The sequence below is a fragment of the Octodon degus genome, unplaced genomic scaffold (genome assembly GCF_000260255.1).
Source record: "Octodon degus isolate 3935 unplaced genomic scaffold, OctDeg1.0 scaffold00252, whole genome shotgun sequence".
In the NCBI taxonomy this organism is placed as follows: domain Eukaryota; kingdom Metazoa; phylum Chordata; class Mammalia; order Rodentia; family Octodontidae; genus Octodon; species Octodon degus.
The window spans coordinates 233,152-243,643 of record NW_004524828.1 but is presented as its reverse complement, the minus strand read 5'-3'; the positions used below and the strand labels follow the sequence as shown (position 1 = coordinate 243,643).

At 34.2% G+C, this 10,492-nt stretch overlaps 1 non-coding gene across 1 annotated transcript; it reads left to right on the top strand.

The window, feature by feature from the left end:
• Window positions 1-2,714: 2,714 nt before the first annotated feature.
• On the top strand, window positions 2,715-2,820 carry LOC111813992. Its single transcript, XR_002819087.1, has one exon. It is a non-coding gene; the product is annotated as a U6 spliceosomal RNA (small nuclear RNA).
• Window positions 2,821-10,492: the final 7,672 nt, after the last annotated feature.

Here is a 10,492-nt window from a genome sequence, read left to right as displayed (position 1 = left end):
GACAGATAGCAAAGCAGAAAGAGGCATGGTATGGGAGCTCACACCTATAATCTCAGTCCCTAGGAGGTTTAGGGATGAGGTTTGCAGCCAGTTGGAGGGCAGTTTGAGTTACATACTGAACTCAAGGCCAAACTAAATTACATAGTGAGATCTTCTTTCAAAAATTCCCCCTCTCTCAGAAAAAAAGTTAAAATTGTTTCACATATACTGGCTTAAACCTAAAAATAATTTTTAATAAGAAGCACAAAAATCTATATTTCTGCAGGGACACATATCTAGCAAAATGATTTTCTCAATTATTCTGTAAATGTTTCAAATATCTCAAAATCGTAAAGCACTACAATAAATAAGAAAATATGATTGAGATTTTGCTTTATATCCAATAATGCAGGTGAATTAGCTTGTAAAGATAAATAATTCATGAATGGATTTTGTCAAAAAATTATAATAAAATTTCAATTTGTTTATGAAAGAATACATTTCCAAAATAGACTTCCTTTACATTTTCAAATGCCCACTGAATAAATGGTCTACAACTTCTCCTATTATATCTGCATTTTTAGTTTTTAACCTAGTGTTCCTTTGAAGTCAAAGGGAGCTCTGCATGTGGGAGAGCTTCGTGGTGTGTGGAAAGAGATGAGAATTGCAAATATGGTTTTGAAACATTATAAAAAACATACTTATTCAAAAATTTAAACAACTAAGCTTAGAGTTTATATATAATGTCAATGCATTTACATACCAAAACCTCAAACATGACTTGATATTTTGTTTAGCTTGGGGTTATTTCTAATATTTTAAAATATAAAACTGTAACTGCTAGCAAAAATTTCAATGAGTTTTCATGCCTCCTTTTATGAGGCTGCACAAGCAACATTTTAACTCTGTCACACTTACCACAAACATGTTATACCCTGCATATCTAAACATTTCTTCTTATAACTACCAATTTTTCCTCTCTACTGCTGTATTATGTTATTGCTTCTACCCTGTTCATTCCTGTCTTGCCTTTCTTAAGCGCTAACTCTTTATTTCTTTTATATTGATAGAAATATTTCTTGGAGTTTCAGTCACGACTATCTTTGATTTAAATATCTTTGATTTCTCCCATTTCTTAGACCCATTTTAATGAAACTTTCTTCCTCATCAATTTTTTAATATTAATGAGGTCACTGGTGACTTTCATACTACATGTCCAATGACAGATTCTTATTCTTTACTTAATTATTGTTATCTGACATAGTTGATCATCAAGTCTCCCCTAATGCACTTTCTTATTGGACTTTAATGTTTAAAAATCTCCCCCAATTCCCAGCCTTTCTGGGCCTTCCTTGCTGTGCTTTCCCTAGGCCACACTATGGCACATTGCTCTTAGCAGCTCTGTCCTTAGATCCCTTCTTTTTTTTCCATCCACATCCATTCCTTTTAAATGTCACATTGGGACCTGGGAGATAGCTCAATAGAATAAGCACTTGCCTGGCAAGCGCAAGGGCCTGAGTTCAATCCCTGGTTCCACCAAAACAAAACAAAACAAAACAAAACAAAACAAAACAAAACCCCCAAAAAAAATAAATAAATGTCACATAGTCTTACAAATTAAAAATTGTTTGGGCACATGATTTTTAATTTTTAAATTCCAGCCCCAGTCTCTCCTAGGAATTCTAGAATTGGTTTATTATTCTGACTAATAGACATCTTTAACTGAAACATAACAAGATTGGACTCTTGGTTTTACTTTTATCATTAAAATTATGTTTTTTTTTCATTATCTTTCCAATCTCAGTAAATGACAAAGTTCTTTCAAATAGTCAGATATCAAATCATAAAATTTCATCAAGTCTCTACTGTATCCAACATGTATTAACTTATTATTTTAAACCATCTCATCATGGCTTTTGCAAGGGGAACAATAATATAGGATGCATCTTATATTATTATTTTATAATGAATCGCCCAAAGAATTATATACAAGTGTGGGAAACCTATACACACACCAATGCTAAAGAATCTAGCTGAGAGCCTGGATCCTAATATCCTGCATGAATTCGCATGAAAACCTAGAGCTCATAACAATGCCTCACACAAGTCCAGCTGGAGACACAGAGACTACAACAAAGTTCATGCAGGCCTACTTCATGGATCTGTGCTGGAAAGGCCCAAGGGCAGAGGTGGAAGCTAGAAGGTCTATGTCAGCAGGCTGAAGTATCCGAACTGGAGCCAGGAAGTAATGCTCAAGGTAAGCAGCAGAGCTCCCCCCAAAGTACCGCAGCCATCCTAAGCAGCACTCAGGTCCTGAGCTCCTCCAGCAATGAGGAAAGCACAGTTCCCATCAAGAAAGCCAGTATAACAAGCTTCTCCATGAGACTGAGCAATGCACTATATTTTAAAATTTTCATATTGAAACAAACTCAAGATGAGGACCAAAGCTCCTCCAAAGTTCATTGGGAAAGCCAACATGACAAGCTCCTCCAGCAGAACAACCCAAGAGAACTCGCAGTTTCCAACAGCTCCAGCAGCTTTTCCAAACATCCTTAATAGCATTAATGCATCCTTAAAAGCCTTCTGGAAGCTTCTCCTGTTCTGCCTTTTATGTTGCTGGAAACAACTCTCAGGTGGGCCTCCCGCACTCAGCACCATGCTAGCTTGATTCAGCCAAGAGTAATAAGTTAACCACTGGTTAGCTATCCAGGACATACCTCAATAACTACCACTCAGTGCTTGCTTCAGCAGCACACATGGAACATTGTAATGATACAGATTTAATTAGCATGGCTCCTATACAAGAATGACACACAAATGTATGAAGCATTCTATGTTTTTAATTTATGATCACTAAATGAGCTATATACAATACTCTGAAGGACCTACTGAAAAGTTAGTGAATGATTAGGACAAAGATTCTATTACTGTACTCTGTGGCTTTTGGCTTATAATTCCAGTTCAAAGAATGTGTAGATATTGTATACCAAAATTCCTTCCAATCTCATAGGTTTATGTGAACAAAATGTCATAGTAGTTATATCTATAAAATTAAACATACAAGACTGGGCATGGTGGCACTCACCTGCAATCCCAGCTCTTGGCAGGCTGAAAAACAGGAGGATCACTATGAGTCCGATCTACATAGTGAGACCCTATACACCCTGTAGACTCTGTCCTAAATACATTAAAATAAATAAATAAATGTACAACTCAAATTAGTGTTGAATTTCGTAGATCCAGCTTTTCAAAATATATTAACTATTTGTCAATATTTGTAATGCAATTTTTGATTGAATACCAATGGTAACTGTAACATTAACTCAGTGTAAGAGATCTTTTTTTCTTTCAACAAAACCTTAAGGTCGTGGGTAAAATTTTAATTTATGTACATATTTTTCAGAGGCTATGATAGGGTGATCAATAAACTACTTTTACTCAGTAAATATATATAATAAATTAGCATAAAACTTTGTGGGAGGAGAAGTATGCAAAAACAAGTTCAAGAAGAAAAGAATGCTATAATTTCTTACTATTAGAAAATTGAGCTTGTTCATGTATTTTTTAAGCAGGAGATGATGTGTATCTAATCTCTTTTTTTAAAAAAATATTTATTTATTTATTTTGTGGGGGGGGCAGCTCAGCCCACGGGGGGGGGGGGGCTGGCTGGCATGTGGTGCTGGGGGATTGAACCGCGGTCCCTGTGTTTTGCTTAGCTTAGCTTGTTCTAAGTAGGTGCTTTAGACCACTGAGCCATCTCACCAGCCCCCATCTAATCTCTTGACATGCTTTATCAAATATTTAGATTCTTTTGAGTTCATATTAAAGAGTGTAGCAGTAGTTTTATTTTATCAAAATATACTATAATATTAGAATAAAAAAAGTTAGTGAAGACCACAAAGACATGAAACTCAATAGAAAGAAGTCACCAAGCAGGAAAAGCAATTAAGCAGATGAGAAAGACAGGAAACAACAGTAAAACAACATGAAAAAGAAAAATCATAAAATTTCTTCAAGTCTCTACTGTACCCAATATGTATTAACTTATTATTTCAAACCATCTCATCATTGGTTTTTGCAAGGGGAACAATATAATACAAGACACATCTTATACTATTATTTTATAATGAATCATCATTACACATCAGTTATAAACAATATAGATGGTCTCAACTCATGAAGCAAAAGAAACAGACTGACAAAATGGATAAAGAAGCAAGATCCAACAATCTTGCATTAAAGAAACATATTTAACCCAAAAATAAATTAAGAGACTATTAGCCAAATGTTGGAAAACAATTCTCCATGCCATAGAAATCCAGAAAAAAGCAAAGGTAGCTATTCTATTTGCAGCCAATGCAAACTCTAAGCCAAAATTGATCAAAAGAGACAAAAAAAGTCACTACAACCTTGTTAAAAAAATTCCAAGAAGAGATAATAATAGTAAATATTTATGAACCAAATTTACCCCGTTACATAGAACAAATATCAACAGAAGTAAAAAAAAAAAAAAAAGTACTAACACAATTGTCAGGGGGACTTCAATACCCTACTTTCACAAATAGATCAATTAGACAAAAATAAAAAAGAAATATTAGCATTAAACCATGCTTATGAACAAATGGACTTGGTAGATGTATATAGAGTGTTCCACCCCAAGACATCAACAGGTGCACATGTTCTCCAAAATAGACCACATACTAGCTGACATGTTTAAGTAAATGTAGAGGAATTGAAATCAACCCATGCATACTATGATAACACAATGAAACTAGAAATCAATGACAAAGGAATCACAAAACCTACATTAATGCATGAAAATTAAATAACACCCTTCTGAGCAACCAATGGGTCATAGACAGAACTGAAGGAGAAATTAAACAATATATACAATTAAATGATAATACCAATACAACATCCAAAATCTTATAGCACACAGTGAAAGGAGTCCAATAAGGGAAATTTAGAGTGATGAACTCACACATCAGGAGAATAGACACCTTTTTATCAAATAACCTAATGTCGAACCTCAAACTTTTAGAAAAAGTACAAATCAAACCCAAAGATTGTTTGAAGGAGGAAATTATAAAAAATGTAAATTAATGCAATAGAGTCTAATACAACAATATGAAGAATCAATGAATGGAAAGTTGATTCTTTGAAGAATAAAAAAAATTGTTAAGCCATTAGCCAACCTCATCAAAAAGAGGAAAGAAAAAACACAAATTCAAGCAATTAAGAATCAAAAGGGGGAAATCACAAGAGATCCAACAGAAAATCAGGAGATTATCATTACCTACCAGGAAAATCTATATTCTAATAAGATGGAAAACAGAGAAGAAATGGACAGATTTCCAGACAGAATCAAATTGCTAAAACTAAACCAAGAAGATATAAAAATTCTGAGTAACCCAGTATCTACCAAAGAAATTGAAAATGGAATTAAAACATAACCACAAAGAAACTCCCAGGCTTTGATAGGTTCACAGATAAATTTTTTGAGAACTTTAGACAACTAATTCCACTAATGCTAAAACTGTCCTTTCTTTCTTTCTTTCTTTCTTTCTTTCTTTCTTTCTTTCTTTCTTTCTTTCTCTTTCTTTTCTTTGCCTTTTTGAGACAGAGTCTCACTCACTATACAGTTCAGACTGGCTTTGATCTCACATCGTATCACAGGCTGGTCTCAAACTCACAACAATCCTCCTGCCTTCACTTCTGAGGATTATAGGCATGTGTCACCATGCCCAACCTGAAACTCTTAATGAAATGGAAAGGAAAGCGAAACTTACAAAATCACTCCTGGAAGCAAGAATTACCCTGATTCCCAAACCAGAGAAGAACTCAACTAAAAAAGAAAAACTACAGGCAAATCTTGAGAATGAGCTTAGATGAAAAAATATTTAATAAGATACAGGCAAACAGAATGCAGCAAATCATCAAAGTTATACATCAAGATCAAGTATGATTTAACCCAAGGATATAGAGCGGGCTCAACATGTACAAATCAGTAAATGTAATACACCATATTAACAGAGCCAAAGACAAAAATCACATGATCATCTCAACAGATACACAAAAATACATTTGAGAAAATACAACACCATATATGATACAAACCCTACAAAAAATTGGAATAGATGGTCTTGAGCTAACTCGACAGCTCCCCAATTTTATAAAAGACATCTATGAAAAACCAATGGCTAGCATCGTATTAAATGGTCAAAAATGGAAAATTTCACTCTATAGTCAGGAACAATACAATATACAAGTTTTAGATGCACATAGGATTTTATGGAATATCTTTCTTATGATTTTGGAAATTGAATAATTAATGTACAATAATTCTATCACTAAAGTGTAATTAACTAGACATGCTTGTTTTCAGTCCTGTGAAGCACTAAAAGTGTATATTGTTTCTGTTGTGAGGTCCATATTCATAGGTCATAGGGATATCAGATTCATAGCCTCTTTCATAAGTTAGAAATTCTAGATTTGAAACAATATAACAAAAAGGAATTGTTTTATCCATGATATTTTTATCTGCAAATAGCTGTTACATTTACTTTGTTTTTCATTTAGGGTATGAAATGTAAGTTAAAGATATGACATAAAAATATTTTACATGTTTAATTTTTTACAATGGCTAATTATAGTATAAGACACATTGTCATTAATCACCCAAACCATACTTCCTCTCTTTTTTTAACAGGCTTATTCAGTCATTTTTGTCACTGTCTGAAGCAGTTCTAGAAGCCCATTTTCATGAGTGTCTTCAGGTGCACTGTTGTGACTGCCCTTTAGCCCTGAAATGATTCAAAATGTTATCTTTTGTGGTATCTTTGGCTATGGAAAAGAGCCACAATTATGCCGGTGCCAAGTCTAGTAAATAAAGTGGATAAGGAGACATTGTGAAGCTTTTACAAGCTTTTTCCTCTATTGGTTGCCACCGAGCAGCAGAGTTCACCTTAATTTTGATCACACCTCATAAAGACACTTATGAAATAGGACTCCCAGAACTGCTTCCAATAGTGACAAGAATGATGGGATAAGTTTATGTAAAGTTAGGGGAAGTATTCTGAAGGAGATTAATGGCAATATGCCTTTCACTGTGATATGGTTTTCAAAATCTAATTGTTCACTATTTTTAGAATACCCTTCATATACTGAGATCAGTTGAAGATCATGGAATGAAAAAATAGAACATATGGAAATGGAAATGAACTGAAATATTTATCATAAGAACCTGTTAATTACTAACATTTCAAGGGCAGACCAACAATCCTCAGTGAGTGTTCAAATCAGTAGGAGGAAAATTTAAAGAATTATTACTGGAAATAAGAATAAGCAGTATTTCAAAAAGCGAAGTGCTGTAATTTTGTGTGGCAGGCATTGTGTTAGATAATGTCCTGGATGAAGGTGGCTTCTTTAACTAAGCAATACCCATAGCTGCTCCACTGCAGTGAGTTGAGGAGTGGGATGGATGGCACAAAATCAGAAACAGTAGAAAAATGTAGTCAGTTGTGAAGTGATTACTCAGGGCTAAATAGATAGTGGTATTTGTAATATGCATACTTAGGATATTTGAAAGACTTTTAAACTATTTTTCTCTTCAGAGTATTTTATGATTCTTTAATTTTAGATATTGGTGTTCCTATTTAAATAACCCTTAAAGCAGAGTGCAAGCTCTTTTATCTCAGGTCAGTGGAGCAATGCCTAATCAGTTTACAAGGTAGTTGAAGCAATAAATTCTGAAAGCAATGTATACATGCACAAGACAGTTTGCTATAATTTGAAACAAGTAAGCATGTGTTATTATTTCATCCTTTATATAAACTGTCACCCTTACAGACTTCAAAATAGTACTATCCACAATTTAAAAATACACATTTTCGTTTCTAATTGAGAAGTAATGTACATATTTCTGGGTTATAGTGTAATACTTCAATATGTACATATAATGTATAATAATTAGATCATAATAATGGGCATACCCATCATCTTTGCCATTTATCATTTCTTTGTGTTGGGAATGTTCAGATCTCCCTTGTTAACTGGCTGGTAACGATTATACTTATCCACTTTGCTACTGAGCATTAAAAGTCACTCCTCCATCCAAGCGCACCTTCGCATCTGTTAGCTATATTTTTCCCATGTCCCTTTCCCTTGTCCCTTTTAGGCACTGATAGCCACTTTTCTGCTCTATTCTGTGAGATTACTTTTCCCCTTCTACAGATAAGAGAGAACATGCTCCACTTACCTTTCTGTGCCCAACTTAGTTCACTTATCTTCCTATCCTCAAGTTCTATCTATGTTGCTGCAAACAATACAATTTTGGTTCTTAAATTTGTTAATTGAAGAAAAGAAAACCTAGCCCTGTACCTCTTAACCATATACAAATTCAAGTAAATGTGGAGCAAATACTTAAATATGAGACCTGAAGTCTTGAAACTATAGGAATAAATGTAAATGAAAGGCCTGAAGCCAGGGCCCCAAAACGCACACATATACAAAGCAAATTCTACAAGAAGGATCATATCAACCTAAAAAGTTCTGCAGGACAAAGGAAACAACAGTCAAGAGACAATTTACAGTTAGAGAAAATATTTGCAAAGCATTCAGTAAGAGATTGATATTCAGAATATATGGCTAACTCACCTCCACGGAAAAAAATTCAGATACTCTCTTTGAAAATGGTCAAATGATTTAAATCAATATTTACCAAAAGAAGATCTGCAAACAACTAAAAGTACAGGAAAAATCATTAACAGCACTAATCAACAAAGAAATGCGAATCAGAACCATGATGAGATAAGATCTTACCACATTTAGAATGGGTACTATCTAAAGGATTAAAAAATAACAAATTCTGGTGAGGAAAATTCTCATAACCTGTTGGTAAAATGTAAATTGGCATTCATTTATGGAAAATAATGTACAGGTTCCTAACGCTCACTGAAATTGATCATACACAGAAACAAATATCAGATGGATTTTCTTATATGGGAAATCTAAAATTTAAATACTTTCAGAAACAAATTGAAACATAGATAAGAGAAATTAGGAAGATATGGGGGCATTGGTTAGGGAAGAAAAGAGAAGAAAAAATTTAAAAAAATATTAGAATGTGAAATATACATGTGCAAATTCTCCAACATGAATTTATCCATTATGTGTCACAAATATGTATTGATATTTAAAAAAGAAAAATCTAGAAATGGAATCACTGTATGTAATTCAGCAATTATACTATAGTGTGTATATTCAAAAGAAACAAAACTAGTATGCTCCAAATCTTCCACACTCATATTTAATTTAAAGTCTTTCACAGGAGTCAAAATATGGAACCAGCCTGGAGAAAGCAGGGAGCAGGAATACAATAATCTAAACGCGGTGTACATGCGCAACGGGAGAACTGTAGATTGTTCAATGACTGAGTTGTTGGCCCGATGTTGGAACAGACTGAAGAAATGATCACTGGGGCCACCCTGATAGCTCAGCAGATTAAGGCGCTTGCTTAGGCAGACACAGCAGTCGGAGGTTCGGTCCTCCCCCTGCAGTGCTGACCTGCCCCCGGGGCATGCTGACAGCGAATGAGACTGGGAGTGGTGGTGTATGCATTCAATCTCAGCACTTGGGAAGCTGAAAAAAGGAGAATCATTGCAATTTTGATCTGTGTAGTGAGACCCTGTAGACCCTGAGTTAAATACAAAAAAAAAGAAAAAAGAAAAAAGAAAAGAAAGAGACCAAAAAAAGAAAAAAAAAAAAAGAAAGAAAGAAAGAAAGAATCACTGATATAGCAATGACATTCAAATCCATATTTCTTATACCTGTTTTATGTCTGGAATGGCAGATTCATATATTTACTTTTGATACTATATGTAAAGATATCAGATTCATGAATTTGTTTTGACTAGTACACAATTTTGATATTCTCTTTACCTGATTTGTGACAAGTATATCAACATGGAGATCTAAGCAGAACTTCTGGTTTTTCTTTCTCAACCTACCACCTAATAGAGACTCCTCTGGCTTACGTCTTCCCTTGTTTTTCCTGTATCTACTCCTGTACAAATCTCAATGGCTGTCACCTTAGAAATGCTTGTGAACCTATTTATTTCTCCTTTTTTCCATTATTGCCACATTTGCTAGGCTACAGCCCTCTATAGCCCAAATTAATCAACTGGCTTCTAGTTAATCTTCTCATCCTCCATAATCTATTCTCCTGAGCAATCATTTTAAAAATGTAAATGAGATCATATTATCCCCTTGAGTCCTCTAATAGATTCCCATACAATGAGATCAAACTCCTTACAAGAAATCAAGACCCTATATATGCTTTGCTTCTTGACCTCCCTTTAACCTCTTCTCCATCTCTTCCTTCCATAGTCCATTATGCCTCAGCCTCTTTGGCTTTGTATTATGCAGAGATCTATTGTAGGAACAAGATATTCATTTTCTGCTGATTAAATTAAAAACCAAGTCACATTCTAAAGTCAGTCATCTGATTCATGTT